The sequence below is a fragment of the Peromyscus maniculatus genome, chromosome 14, assembly GCF_049852395.1.
Source record: "Peromyscus maniculatus bairdii isolate BWxNUB_F1_BW_parent chromosome 14, HU_Pman_BW_mat_3.1, whole genome shotgun sequence".
NCBI classification, from domain to species: domain Eukaryota; kingdom Metazoa; phylum Chordata; class Mammalia; order Rodentia; family Cricetidae; genus Peromyscus; species Peromyscus maniculatus.
Window position 1 is genome coordinate 24,378,858 of NC_134865.1, and position 15,808 is coordinate 24,394,665.

General features: G+C 38.6%; 1 long non-coding RNA gene across 1 annotated transcript in view; it reads left to right on the forward strand.

Moving 5' to 3' along the window:
* Window positions 1–11,884: 11,884 nt before the first annotated feature.
* The window catches only part of LOC121822344 (uncharacterized), a 29,503-nt gene continuing 25,579 nt past the window's right edge, over window positions 11,885–15,808 (forward strand). Inside the window, exon 1 of the long non-coding RNA XR_006063366.1 lies at window positions 11,885–11,915. This is a non-coding gene — a long non-coding RNA (uncharacterized LOC121822344). The remainder of the gene's footprint in view (window positions 11,916–15,808) is intronic.

Here is a 15,808-nt window from a genome sequence, read left to right on the forward strand (position 1 = left end):
TTCACATAGGACTATGGAAAATTCCTTCTTGTTTCAATGTGGATTATTGCAATAGAGCTTCTTCCATCTAACATACTGAGCAGAATGAGAAAAGCAATGTGTGCTTTTGTTATTTTTGAGCAGGATGGCAACAGAAGTGAGAATAGGTGTGTAAGTACCAGTGGGGTGTAATGAAATCTGAAATTACTAAGCTCACAAAGGCCAAAGGTATTTATGATGGCCTGGAGCTACAAGTAAAACTTTTCTTGTAGCCATGGTGTCTACAGGCTCCAGAGTTCCTTTTCCCTTATGAATTAATTTTTTTTTTTTTTTACAAAAGTCTGAGAGGGTTTCAGCTTTTACCTGACACTCTGAAATAGCTTTCAGTGTGTATAGTCTAGTACAGAAGGGTGACTTCAAGAGAAATGTAAAACCAAAGCCAGAATCAAAATGTGCCTTTGAGAATAATACAGTTCTAATGGAACGGAAAGCCATAACGTTGAAAAGTCTCTGTTTAGTACACAGCTTTCACAATGAAGGGAAAGTCGAGATCCCAGGAAAATCTTTGAAAGGCATCAAACTGAAAGACACTAAATTCTCCTTATACACTATGTATTAAAGTTTACAACAGCAACCTCTCACAATGTTCTCATCTGAACTGGGGCAAACTATATGAAGTAGAGAAATTTGCTGAAAACTGAATGAAAGCAAGAAAAACGAAATGCAGGTAAACCACTGCAGCTGAAGATCTCTGACCTTTGCCCCTAGAAGCCCAAGTGTGCACAGCTGTGGGCATGAGCACACATAATGTGTTCACCATGTGATCATAGATGTAGGAGGAAGATCACTTCAGAGTACCATGCTAGCAAAGCCCTACCAAGGGGCAGTAGAGTGGCTTGAAAAGATCTCTCCTTTTTGCATTCCAAACATAACTCTATTAACTTGAATTTCTTTTCCATTTGATTTCCAGGCTTCAAAATATTCCATCAATGAATCAATGCAGTGATTGTCAAAAGTTTTCACATGAACAGAAAGTTTAAAATTATATGAACAACTGAGATTAAAAACTACATATAGCCAGAGGCACAAACATACAGACAAAGGAGTCTAAGCCATCGGAATAATGTCCACTTGGCTAAAACACCCAGTGGCCTGTTGATTGTTCATTTTTATGACCACAGATGAAAGATCAATACTTGATTCCATTCTATAGTAAACAATCCAGTTAGAGAGCTACTAAACTTCAAGGATTAAATATCAATGATTTAGAGTTGTTGAATACTGAGAGAAGCACTTATGTGTTCAGAAAGTTTCCTTTAGAAATTTTACCAATCTCAAGCTGAGTCATAGCTGAGAAAAATATGAGTGAAAATACCAGGCAGTATTTCCTAGCTGTTTCCTCTGAATTAATTAAATTAACATGTCCCTTTCTAGGGAGAGGAAAGAGGAGGGAGGATCTTGAGATTCAGGAAGCCAATGAAACTTAAAGAGACCAGGAAATTAATGAAATTGAAGAAGTCTAGAAAGCTCCCTCCCCAAGGTTATAAAATAAGTAAATATGCCTTTAATCCTAGCATTCTGGAGATCAATGCATTAGGACCAGAAGTTCAGGCACAATATTGATGAGATAGTGAGTTTGAAGTGAGCCTGGGGAACATGAGACCCTGTCTCAAAATAACAAAGGAACAATTCTTAGGGAGAAGAGACTCAATTGGCAAGGCTTCCTGACAGTTCCAGGCAGTATTCACGAATGTCACTCTTGCTGGGGAAGGCTTACCATTTAGTAGTTGCCTTTAGGTTACTCATGTTCCTGTAAGTAACCTCAACAAATTCACTCTTCATTAAGCTAGACATGGTTGGAATCATTTTTTGAACTGTCATGGGTGCCCAATTTGGTATGAATAGACATTTACTGTGGGATGTCTTTCTGTATGCTGTGAATATGTGTTACTCTGATTGGTTGATAAATAAAGCTGTATTGGCCTATAGCAAGGCAGCTCAGAGGCAGGCAGGAAATTTAAGGAGATAGACAGAAGAAGAAGAAAAGAGAGGCAGAGAAGAGACGACAGTCACTGCTAGGAGAAGCAAGATGTGAAAGTACCTGTAAGCCACGACCATGTGGCAATTTAGAGATTAGTAGAAATAGGATAATTTACAGGAGCTAGCTAACAAGAAGCCTTGAGCCGTGGATGTCTGCATCCAGATTCCTCAGTACTTGGATGGGGTTTCTGGCACAACTATTAGGGTGTTTGGCCCCTGGTAGAGCGCTGGGAGTCTAATTAGTGAGAAAGAGGAGGGTTTATATGAGCGAGAATTGTTGAACCAAGGTTGGATAAAGAACAGGGACAAATAACCAAATGAATAGAAACACATGAACTTTGAACCAAAGGCTGAGGGGCCCCCAACTGGATCACGCCCTCTGAATAGGTCTGACAGTCGATTGGCTTGATCTGTTTGGGAGGCATCTAGGCAGTGGTACCGGGTCCTGGGCTTGTTGCATGAGTTAGCTGTTTGAAACCTGGGACTTATGCAGGGACGCTTGGCTCAATCTGGGAGGAGGGGACTGGACCTGCCTGGACTGAGTCTATCAGGTCGATCCCAGTCCTCAGGGGAGACCTTGATCTGGAGGAGGTGGGAATGGGGGGGGGTGGGCTGGGGGAAAGGGGAGGGGGGCAGGAAGGGAGAGAACAAGGGAATCTGTGGCTATTATGTAGAACTGAATAGTATTGTAAAATAAATTAAAAAAATATGAAAAAAAAGAAGCCTTGAGCCATTAGGCAAGTAATATAAGCCTCCCTGTGTTTACTTGTCCGAGTGGCTGTGGGACAGGCAGGACACAGGAAAATTTCTGACTACAGACATTTGTTTAAATCTCCCCAGGAAGAAACACACAGCAGACAGTCTGCACACCAACCACTAATGGAGTTATTAAATATGCCGAAGACTAGCTAGTAGAAGAGAAGAAAACCTAGAGGGTCCTAATGCAAGTGGTCACATGGTAAGTGGGGATGCCAACGTTTATCTGTTGATATGTAGGAATTTTTAGTTTAGCTAAAAATGAAACATTATAAATATTGGTCATTACAGAGAAAACAAATAACAATAGACATACTACTCTAGATGGATGGTTTTCTCTTTCCCTCTCTCACTCCCAACCTCTAGGAAGAGGCTCTCATTATGCAGCCCTGGATATCCTAGTACTTCCTATATAGACCATTATCTCTTCAGATGCAGATTTTCCTGCTTGTGCCTCCCCAGTGCTGGGATTAAAGGTGGATGTCAGTGCTCTCAGCCCACATTTCATTTTTATCATCATATTAAAATCAGTTGCTTTAATTGAAATTACACTATTGTGGGATAAAGTATGAACTTCAAAGCACATGACACTGACTTACTGTGTTTGAACCTGCTAGGGCATTTCATTTCTCTCTTTCTCTTTGTCTCTTTGAGACACTATAGAAAACATCTTCCCACATAGTTTTATTCTTTGTCAATATTAAATTTTCAGCTTGTTAAAAAACATATCATATATATATGTTTGTGTTTAAGCCAAAAATATTATCTTGTTTTTTATAAGTGTTCACCTATCTCAAGATTTATGGAAAGAAAAAAAACTACATAAAATTCTAAATCAAATAATGGCTTCTTTTGCAGTTTCCTTTGTAAAACAATAATAGCATAACCACAACTGTACGGGCTCTATTAGTAAGAGCTTCTATACAGAAAATAAACTCAACTCTCTGTGGTTTATAAAGTAGCATATTTCTTGCTCCTCTGAATTCTGACCATTAGTGATACAGATGGAATGAATTGTTTACAGAACAGGCAGGACAGAAGCTGTGCTCTATGTGTTATTCAGGCTGGTGGAGATCTTGCTGTTACTGAAAAGCTTGAAGGATGCTCTGAGAATCAAGAAAGAGCGGTTATGTACAAGTTTTATATGGGCAACTTCTGTAAGTGATATGTACCTTCCATGCCTAATTGCTACTGATCCCACAAGATACTAAAGAAACTTGGATTTAAAACACTGGGAAATTATAGCAACAAAGAAGAACAGAAGTTTGTGGTAAAAAGCCATTTATCTGTGCTATCCTTATCAGAACAATTTTGACATAGGCCTTTCAAAATGTGCATAAGAGGGAAAGCTTATTTGCTAACACTTATCGCTGTTTATATATTGGATAGTGGAGATCAGCTGATATTTGGGAAAGTAATTGAGAAATATCCAAAGCTATTTTTGATGGGAAAATTATTTTTATTGCACTCATTAAAAACATTACCATGATTATCAGGGTCATTATTAACATTATTAACATTTAAAATATTATCTCATAGATCTATTATACAGCTATGACTATGGTTAATATCAGCATGTGTAGTTTTGGAAAATACAGAGTTTTGAATAAGTGTTCTCCCTACAACATGACAAATGTGAAGTAATGGAAATGTTAAGCTGAATTTAGTCATTCTCCAGTGTACATATGCTTCAAAATAGCACATTGTGTATGAAAACCACATAGTTTTATGTATTTAAAAAAAACAATATTATCTGATTAAACTTCAGCACAAAATAAACCCCAAAATATTTATTCTAGCATCATTTTCTAACAAAGGAAATAGCATATTTTTATAATGTAATTATACTATAAATCAATCACTGAGCAAAGGAATTGATGAATCTTGATTTTGTGTTTGTGCCTAAAAGAAAGCTACATAATATGTTGGACATTTAGTTATACTCACTGTTTCAGGCTTCTGGACCATTGTGTATATCCTCACTTGACATTGTGAGGTGTGAAAAGGGACACTGATAATTTAGCAGCTTGTCCCACGTGCCTGTGTTATTTGATTTATGTGCCGTACCTGCCTCCTATGACACTGTCTGAACTCATAAATCTGAGTGAAAGAACAGAGACCCATAACTCAAAGGGGATGAGATGGGCTGAACCCTGAGGCTGAGCATAGACTTTGGAGTTGGAGCTCTGTTCCCTCACGGATACCCTTGGGCATCCAAGTTGCTTTAGGTTAGATATTCATCACAAAAGGTCTCAGTAAGGACATATGGCTGTGTTTCAGAGAGGGAGAGAGGAAGAAAGAGGGAGTGTGTGTGTGTGTATGTGTGTGTGTGTGTGTGTGTGTGTGTGTGTGTGTGTGTGTAGACTTTAGTGTACTTATTTTGTTGTTGCTATTGTTGCTTTAAAACACTTGATGCAATGTAACATTCTAGCAATGCATATCTCTGTATTACATACTCACTTTTCAGGACCTGCTGTGTTAAAGGGAGGGCTTATGGGGAAAGAAGATGTCATAAGCTGCAAAACACAAGTTTTGTAATCTATCCAGTAGTAAAGGACATGGCAGTTTATGAAGCAGGATGAACACATAATATGTGGCCAGTGCTGCAAAGCACCCTATGTTTCTAAATGTTCATCAGTTTAGGAATTCAGAAATGGAAGAAGCTCACTGAGGATGAGATCTTCACTGTATAGAAAAACGTGAGTAGTATGTGCATATTATAATCATCCTGCTTTTTGTTGATGGAAGTTTCAGACATGCCCCAAGAAGTAACCTTTCCAGTGTTTGTCTGCCTTTACCTTGTTCTCATTGTTAAATCTGTTTCTTCATTGTTTAGTGCAACTTAGACTAAAATTGTGAGATTTATGTCAGGCTTTTAGCTTCACTGTCACAGACAAGTGTCTTTTCTGGCTCTGGCTTTAAGTATGTGTAGGGTAGGCACATTCAGCAAGTTGTTATTCATCAAGTAACCTGAGCATCGTACACTCGCTAATCAGTTATTCTAAGTCAAGAAGTATACTGCTGAGAGTACGGTATGGAGTAGGGTGGATGCAGTTACCATCTGCATGAGCCGTGCAGCCTTTGAGGAGGATCGATGTTTCTGTCGGCACCATCATTAGACTGCTAAGATGAAGAAAACAGTGTTCTTCCCAAACAGAAAGACGTGCACTCAAGCATAGAAACAGAAATATAAAGAAAATGGCCAAGGGGAGAAGAGAATAGCAACAAAAGGAAGGTGGGGGGGGCAGTGCTCAGCAGTTAAGAGCACTGGCTGTTCTTCCAGAAGACCCAGGTTTGATTCCCAGCGTCCATGTGGCCACTCCCAAGTATCTGCAACCTCAGTTCCAGGGAATCCAACCCACTCTTTCGGCCTCCATGGGTACTTCATACACATGGTGCACATGCATGTATGCAGGCAAGACACTCATATACGAAACATAAAATAAATGAATCTTTATGAAAAATAAAGTAAATAATTTCTTAAAGGCACGTAGGGTATTTTCAGTTTAGGGTGGCTGAAACATCCTTCTACTCCTAAGAAGGAGAGCTGAAAATCCTGTCATTTTTGAGTCACCATAAAATTGTCAACAAAGTAAAAACATCCTTTCATAGTCACACCAAGATAGCATTTGTTTCTTTTTCACTGACTTCTATGAGAATTTTCCAGAAGCTACATAATGGGTAAGACATTGGACATTTAATCCTAATGTACACTCAAAAATTCAGCAGTCTTCTCAAAGAGTGTGGAACAATGTCACCCTTCTTACTGAGTGGTCTTTAAAAACAGGATTTATAAAATTATTTGTGTGACATATCATTAATTTTTATTTCTAATTTATTCATGAAATATACGATTTTTAATAAATTTCTCAGTAGGTATTGTTCTTGTTTAGCTTACAAGGAAACTTCTTTGCAACAGATAAAGACTATTAAGGTAAACCACAACTATCCAAAATGCAGAGTTGTGGAGCCCAGTTCCAAAGGATACACCTACAATACAACTCTTGTACCAAAGGCTGGGGGATCATTGAAGAGGAGACAGAAAGATTTCAAGAGCCAGAGTAACAGGAAGTTCGCTGTGAAATTGTGCCTCCCAGGAATGTCACAAGCTACACAGCTGAAGACCTACAAACATGATTGTCTTAGCTTTAATTTATATAAATATTGATAGATATGAATCACATAAACAAAATATATATTTTGTTAATTTTTAAGAGTAAAGTATTGTGGAATATTAGTTGAAGATGTGTTATACTTGTTTCTGCTGTGAAACATTTGTTTAATGATGTAAAGATGTATTGCATTCTTTACATTGCATTTGTTTAACTCTGTGAAACAGTATTATTTTGTCTGTCTAAAACACCTGATTGGCCTAATAAAGAGCTGAATGGCCAAGGTAGGAGAAGAGGTAGGTGGGGCTATCAGGCAGAGGGAATAAATAGGAGAAGAAATCTGGGAAGGCAGAATTGAGGAATGAGAAAAGAAAGGACCAGCCACCCAGCCACACAGCCAGATATGGAAGAAGAAGGAAAGAAAAGATATTCAGAAATAGAGAAAAGTAAAAGTCCACAGGCAAAATGTAGATGGGATAATATAAGTTAAGAAAAACTGGCTAGAAATAAGACAAGCTAAGACCGGGCATTCATAAGACAGAATAAGACTCCATGTGCTTTATTTGGGAGCTGGGTGGCAGGCCCCCCAAAAGAGCAAAGAGTCAAAAGTACAAAGAGTAGGAAGAGCCTAAGAGAAAGAAAAAAAAAAAAAACAACTACAGTAAAGTGGGAAAAGATTAAGAAATAAAAATAGAATCATTTATTCTAAATGGGTACACTTTGAGAATGAAAGGGGGGAACACTGATAATTATGATAGTTGGGCATAATAGCTCATATTTGTATATAATACCCATACCCAGCACTCGGGAGGCTGAGACAGGAGGATCACAAGCTGGAGCCTAGTCTAGGCTATGTTGGGAGGCCCCATCACAAACAAACATGCACTATATAAGACAGCACTGTGACCGCAGATCTCAGCTTACCTAGATGCTTACCCATGATACTTGGTCTTCTACTATGCACTAGTTTTCCTACCAGCTATTGGAATAAGCCACTTGTCTCACTGTCAACATGTCTGGTTTGGGGGATTATCTCACAGTCTCCTTTCCTCTAGCATTGACTACTGGTGCCTTGTCCCATGTTCTTCATGACTTGCCATCAAACAGCATTGCAGAGCATTGGGGGATCACAGATAAGAGGGAATTTGCAGACCAAGTATATTTGACCACCAGTAATAGCTGGAAAATGCAAGGGCATGTTCCCTTTCCTTTCCTTGTGCATCTGTGCCACTTTGCTGTTGTCTCTGGGCAGTATTAAGGGTGTGTCCCTTTGGATCTGTTAAAAGCATTGCTAGTCTATGACTTAGAGCAGTGGTTCTCAACCTTCCTAATGCTGCAACCCTTTAATACAGTCCCTCATGTTGTAGTGACCTCCAACCATAAAATTATTTTCTTTGCTACTCCATAACTGTAATTTTGCTATTGTTAAGAATCATAATGTAAATATGTGCTTTTTCTATAGTGCTAGGTGACCCCTGTGAAAGGGTCATTCCACACCCTGAAGGGATCATGACCCACAGGTTTTAAGCCACTGATTTGGAGGAAGAGCTTTTGTTTTCTGCATCTACCTGCTAAATGTCTTAGTAGCTAAGACAGCTGAATAATCAAATCTTTCCTTTTAAAAATTTCCATCCAGTGTTTAAGTGCATACCTTTGTGTTAGATTTTAGAGAAGTTCACTTCATAGGGTGAACGCTTGCTATACAAATTGAGGAGTTCATGATTTTAAATTGAAGTAAGGCCATCATCTGAACAAAATGCAAACTAAAATACAAACTGCTGCGAATGCCGGAAGCAAAAGGTGTTGTATTAATATTCTCTCCCTGTAACCAAAGATCTAGACACAATTTCAGGACAAGGACACACAAAGCTGTCATTGTAGAAGGCACAGCTTACAGAAAGCATTAGAAAAAACAGAATTGTTAAATACACAGACCTTTCTCCCCCCAAGGGAAGATTGATGCCTGTTCCCCTGGAAGGCTGGAGTGGATGCTGTCTAGCAACCTGGTGATCTTTTGTTGTCTATGGAGCCAACCTTGACCTGAATCGCCTAACATCATGAGCAGTGTGTAGTCCATAATCCTGGGCTTTGTCTCTCAGTGAGTAGAATTCACTCTTGTTAAAGAGGTTCCATGTATTTTATATCCTCCATCAATAGAACCCATCGTTTTGTTTACAAATTCTTCCTCCCTGCACCCATACCCTGAATACTGTTTGTCAGTCAACAGAATTCATTCTTATGGTGATTGTCACTGCTGCTTTGCTCTAGAGGTGTGTTTCCACAAGGGAATTTAGATATAGTCACCCTTGAAGCTTTGTTGTGATAACTGTCACATGGAGACTTTCCCCTCAAAGTTTTGCTGTGCTTAAACGTGTAAGAAAAATAAACTTAGGGGGGTCAGACTCTGGGATTTTTTGACCCAGCATCTGCTAAAGTGTTGCTGACTTGAGTTTCCTTCTTCACCTCAATTGGATGACACTTTCAGGGACCCCAAAATGTCATGAGGTATGTCACTCAACCACAATGGGGATTTTGAGAATAGATGTATCCTTTGGAATGTCTAAGAATAAAGAGCATGAGAAGGTTGGTTATTGACATACTGGGAGTGTGTACTGAGGACTGGTAGAAACATCACAAGCAGAAGGTTTGGTCGGTGCAGAAGAAAGAGAAAGAGAAAGAAAGTGAGTTATTTACTTAAGGGAGCACACTCCTTTGTTTCCTGAGCACATCACTCCAGCCAAGGGCTGTGATACTTTTCCAGACAATTTTACTGACATGAAATGAACAGCCTAAATTATGATGAAATCAGAAAAGCCAACCACCAGGGAAGCCATTAAGAATTTAACATGAGGGAGTGTGGATTCTACTTGTCAAAGGGAATATTAAAGGACTATTTGATATAAAATGCAACTATCACAGCACTGAGGGCCAGATTCCTCTGCTGGGTTTTCCTTGAACTCATTGCCTTACAAAGTTAAACACTGAAAGGGATGCTTCACACGGGCAGCATATTTTGTGCCAAAACATAAAATCCTAGATCAAATGCATGCGATGGAGATTTGACGGAAGAGGTAGCTGTTGAATTGTGTGACAGACAGAAATCTACAGGGAGGGAGAACTGGAAATACTAGAGAATTTGAAATCTAAACCCGAGTTAAATTCTATCTGGGTTGATTCCTATCACTGCAATGTTGTCATATTTTTATCCTCTATGTTCTTAATCTTCTTCATCTTCAGGTAGGAATGATTACTTTCTGAGAGTGCTCTCAGAATTAATAAGCAAATCAAGTGCTATGAGGCCTCGCACAGTGCTAGCTAGGAGGGGAGTTTATTAACTACCAAGGCTTTTTTACTTTTACCCTTAATATCATGGTCCATTTTCTTTTTCAGTTTTTCTAACGTTTCATGTAACCTTTCATTTGGACTGTGTTTAGATTTGTAGAAAAATTGTGAAGCCAGCGCAGGAATTTTCCTCTGCCCTTCAACAGCTGCCCACATTTTTCTTGTTAAATGTGTTTTTCTACATTGGTTTTGTGAGCATTCGTGGCTGCAGCCATTTTGAAAAAGGAAGTGTTGTGTTTTAGTGGAATGTTGTCTCACTATTCAACTGTCCCATTGTCATTCCTTCAATACATCATTGATGAAAGTGATATGTTATTATAGACCTGGAAATGATCATTCCTGAGGCTGAAGGTGACTCCTGACTTTGTGCTTGGTTGCAGAAAGCTCTGGAATAACCTAATATTGACTAACTTCAAGGAATCCAGACTGGTAGAAGCAAATCAAAATGTAGAAAATGTGGTGATAGATAATGTACCCTAATAAAATTTGCCTGAAGATCAGAGAACAGAACAAGCCACTAGATTAAACATAGAGGCCACAGTTAAGTAGGTAAGGCCACAGTTATGGTGCAGTTGTTACATAATCTAGCATGTTCAGAGTTACTAGTAATTAGTTATCTACTGTGTGCAGTGCAATGGTACAGTTATTAAATAAATCTAGTGTGTGTAGTATGATGGTGCAGTTACTATATATATATATACGTTTACAGTTATCCCATGTATCTACATGTGCAGTATGGTGGTACAGTTATTACTTATTACATATATCTAAGTGCAGAGCAATGGTGCAGTTATTACATATAACTACATGTACAGTTCAATGGTATAGTTATTACATAGCAGTGTGGCGGTACAGTTGTTACATATATCTACAAGTGCAATACAGTGATCCAGTTATTACATGTATCTACATGTGTATTATGGTGGTGCAGTTATTCCTTATTATATATACCTAGTATGTGCAGTATGATGATGTAGTTATTACTTATTACATATATCTACAAGTGCAGTGCAGTGGTACAGTTATTACATATACTTAGTGTGTGTAGTATGATGATGCAGTTATTATTACATCAAGCATGGGCTCTGGGAACTAGCAAAAAGTCTTTGGCTGTATAGTTTGGGAATCACTGCAAAGATGTGATGACCAGGTGAGAGAATTTGAAAGGCAAAGGACCAAGCCCATACCATGGTTATGTTCCTTGAGCCCTGTGTGGAATGTCAAGCACTGTCTGCCCCTAGGTAATAGAATAAGGAAGTCAGATTCTTTTCTTCTAACTGCTTCTACTTTCTAGTCTTCATTTCTTATTTGCTTATGGACATTGTTTTCCAAACTTCTCTAGTTATCAGGGAGGTTTTTCACCTACCCGTGCTTGTACTTGGAACTGTTCAATGCTGTGAACTTGCCAAAGCAGCCTTCCTAATTATTCCAATATTAAAATGCCATTTGCTCAATATTGTTTAAGCAGAACATTAGGGGAAGAAAATGAGTTAAGATACAGTAATTTTTGTGGACTCTCACTTAATTCCTTTTCTCTCCCTAGAAAACTTACATTTAAGAGAGGAAACTTTCGTGAAAAAGATTCTCCTGCCTAAGGCTGGACCTTGGACACTGGACGCGTAGTTGCTATGGCAGGGAGAAGGCAAGGAGATCCGAGAGAGTTCACTCTTTCTCGAAGATCTTCTGGTAAGACAGACACACAAAAAAAATGTGTCCAACTTCTCCAGATAGAAGGAACTCTCTGTTGTTCCAGAGGCTCCAGTTTGGCTCTGTCCTCACTGCTAATGTGGCTTACTGGAGCCTGTCAGTCTGACCACTGTCCATCTAGACCCAGTCCCATCCTCGATAACATCTGAGGTCCTTCTCCTCAATCCTGTAGCTCAAGTGGAGCCTATAGCTCAGCTCCGCTCTAACTATGGCAGACTTCTGTGGCCTCTTTAAACCTTTGTAGACTTTCAATAACCTACACACACACACACACACACACACACACACACACACACACACACACACACACACATACACATACAGGCACACGCACAGATGTATGCACATACATGCACAGAGATTTATTATGCGATGTGTAATGTGTGATTTGAAAGTTACCTGAAATACTAATATTAAAAAGAAAACACAAACAAACAAAAACCAAACCAACCAACCAAACAGATACCTGTGTTTGTCTTGACCAAGTACCACAGGAAATCAGGACTCCTTAGCTAATTGTTCCCAATGAAATCAATGTAGCTTGTGAACTTAGTATTATGCAATAAATTCTGACATTGTTGAAGAAATGAACTAGTCTCTTATGCTCTTGACATACTATGTTCATGACAAAAAGGGATGTGGAGGGCTACAGGGTTGCAAGGAGGAAGACTGAGTGCCAAGCAAAGAGGCTTTGGAGCCACATAGAGGCGGTGTTATTTCAGACTAACTTCATGTCATTGTGAAAATTAAAACTGGGCTTTGTGTCATGAATAAAACTTCATTTAAACTCCTAGATCTAAATCAATGGAATTCAAAACACTCATCTCCAGCAATTTTGAAAAAGAATTTTGTTTATTCTCCTGAAAGTCCTTCCTCTGGCTGTGGACCTTAGTGTAACACTTTTGAAAAAAAAAAAAAAAATGAAGACCGATGCTAACGGCTAGAAAATGAAGAATGATTCAAAGGTGTGAAAGAATTGGGAAAAAAGATAAAAAGTAGTGACAGAGTTTATTTCATTCCCATCATGAGATCTGGCCATGGCTATATTGCTTATTGCCTTCAGTTACTAAGGCCACAAACCATTATTTTCAAAGGCTCATTGCTCTGTATGAGCATCAAGATTTGATGGGAAGATAAAGGGGTGTGGGGTGAAAATTGTCTGACCCTCTCCTTGATATGTTTCCTTTTTTTGTTGCTTCTAAAGAGAATAAGTATAGGAAGGAAGTGCTCAGAAAGTAATATTAGTAATAGCATTAATCACCATACCAAGTCTTTGTTAGAGTATTGAACTCAAATCAGATTTCTTTATCTTTTATTTTCTCTTTTTGTGTCTCCACTATTATGACAAATATGGAATACATAATTCTCTAAAAATAATGCTATCTTAGTCTTACTCAGTGGTGAAACTTAAATTCAAAATTTAACAGACACACAGCAAAATGTAATCTCATGGAAAGCATAAATTAACCAGATGAGCTATATAGTTCATAGACAATGCAATTTAAATTATCTAATGAAGATGTAAACAATGGAATAAAACAAATGAATATTCAACATTTTTTTTCCTGAGGCATTATCTAGGAATTTCATGAATCAAGCTTATATTCCTTGGAGGCAAGATTAATAATACACCTGTATACGAATGGTATAATTTTCCATTTCCTTTTTGTTATTGCTCTAACAAACTTTTTAAATGCATGAGCAGAATGTAGTTATCAGAGGAATGCAAAATAAGAATTCCTTCTCTACACAGTAGAGAATTCCTTCTCTACTCAGTAATAATTGGTGCTAGTAATATCAGGTATTTTTAAATATTTTGTGTGAGTCTATTAGATAACCTCAGACTTCATTATTTTAATATGGCAGTTCAAACCCAATTCCATATTCATTCAGCACAAAGACTTTTCTAGGAGTATTTGCTTTCAGTGGACTGTTTGTGTAGCACATACTTCAGCCTTTAATTTGGCTCTCAAATCTGATGCTGAAGGGCAAATGTCAATGTGCAAGCTATAGTACGAACACAGACAACTCAGTCATGGGAACTAGTATGTTATGATCTGTAGACACTCCCTAGCTATATGACCACACATGTGCTGTCCAGGCAGAATGCTTAATCACCCCAGAGACTTGTGGCCTATGTAATCTATGTGCATGTGTGGCAGAGCTACATAAACCCATATACGCATGTAAAAGCAGATTCCACACACTTCCCACTCTCTCTTCTCCACTGCTTGTTTCTAGTAGGCCTATTGCACAGTCCATCTTTCCCCACCCCCAGCCCCTAATAAAACCTTTGTAGTGGGTTTCATTGTACCTCATGTTCTCTCTCGCCCGGTAAATAGTGCCTCAAATAAATAACAAGTACAGCCTCAGACTTCTGCTTTTAGGGTGCAAACACAGGCAAATCATGCTATCCATACTGCTTATGTCCCACATCATCTAGGTTTTATGCTGCACGAGGAAAAAGAGCATCTCGGGGTACGGATGCCACTGACTGTCATGACAGTATTTTCACTACTCCGCTAATCCTCCGGAGAGCAGAGGTGTCAAAGGAATCCTGTCTGAGTCTGAGGCAAAGGGGGTTTCAAAGACGTGTGGTGTGTACCTCTTTAAATGAGATATTTCTCATTTATTCATTCCCATCTCCTTCCTGACTCTGATGAAAGGTTCTTTTTTTTCACATTTTTGACAAAAACTCAGTAAAACATGGACTCTGCTGTAGAAAAATACACAAGATCTTGAAGGGTTAAACAAATTTCTGAAATTCTTGTGTTTTTTTTTTTTTCTTTCTTTCTTTCCTCCCTAGAGTCGGCATGCTTGAATGATTCCTAAGCTGCTAGGGTTACCATGGTAATTATTAGTCTTAAATGGAGAGGTTATTGGTGAAGCAAGAAGCCCAATAAACCTATTGTTTGTGTCTCTACCCCAGAACCACACGCAGCCATGTTTAAGGAGGAGCCAACTCTTTGAAGAATTTAATCCTGCAAAGCTGTCTTCATCTGAGTCTCTAGTGGGCATGTGTGTGGATACAGTGGAACACAATATACCATGGATAGAGACAGGAGCTCGGCCAATTGGAGGTTTTGCCTTCTGAAAACAGTTAGTGCTGTAGATAACCCCAGAATCAACTAGATTTTAGAAAAATCAGTTTGGTAGGGCACCTGAGCAGACATTTGAACATGTATCACCACAATGATTTTGAAGTCAATGCACTGTATCATTACGGTAGTTTTTAAAGTTTCAATGAGCTATTACTACTGCTTGTTGTTGTTCTTGTTTTATTTTGATCCTAAGGTCCTGGCCTCATCTTCGTGCAAACACCCTACTTAACTGTCACTAGTCAATGTTCATAGCAACCGTTGCACATCAGTATACCTTTGCAAAGCTGAGGAGGCTGGATATCCTTTGTTCATGTAGACAGTCTATTTTGGGCTCCATTTCATCTAACAATAGTATGTTATAAATCTGGAACAAATTACATACATTGAAAATCAATTCTCTTTGTGTTCCCCTTGTTACAGCCAGTCTGTCCTTGAGATTCGACAAAAACATTCAAATCTGGGGTATAAGTTTGCCCACATCAAATGGTAAGCATGCCATAGACTCTGGGACACAGATCCTTAAGGACAGAGGCAGCAATGTGTAAAGCAGACTCACACCTCCTTCATTCAGACCCCTTTTCCTTTGCTGTCTGTGTGTAATGTCCAAGTTTCTTCTAGCTGAGCTTCAGTTTCGTCTTTTGCAATTCAAATGGGATAAAATGGCCTCATGGGTTATTTTTAATGAAATGAATTAATATCTATAAAGGTAAAGTAACTCTAGGTATAGAAAATATTATGAGAGTGTCAGTAGTTTCAAAGGATTTTAAAAAT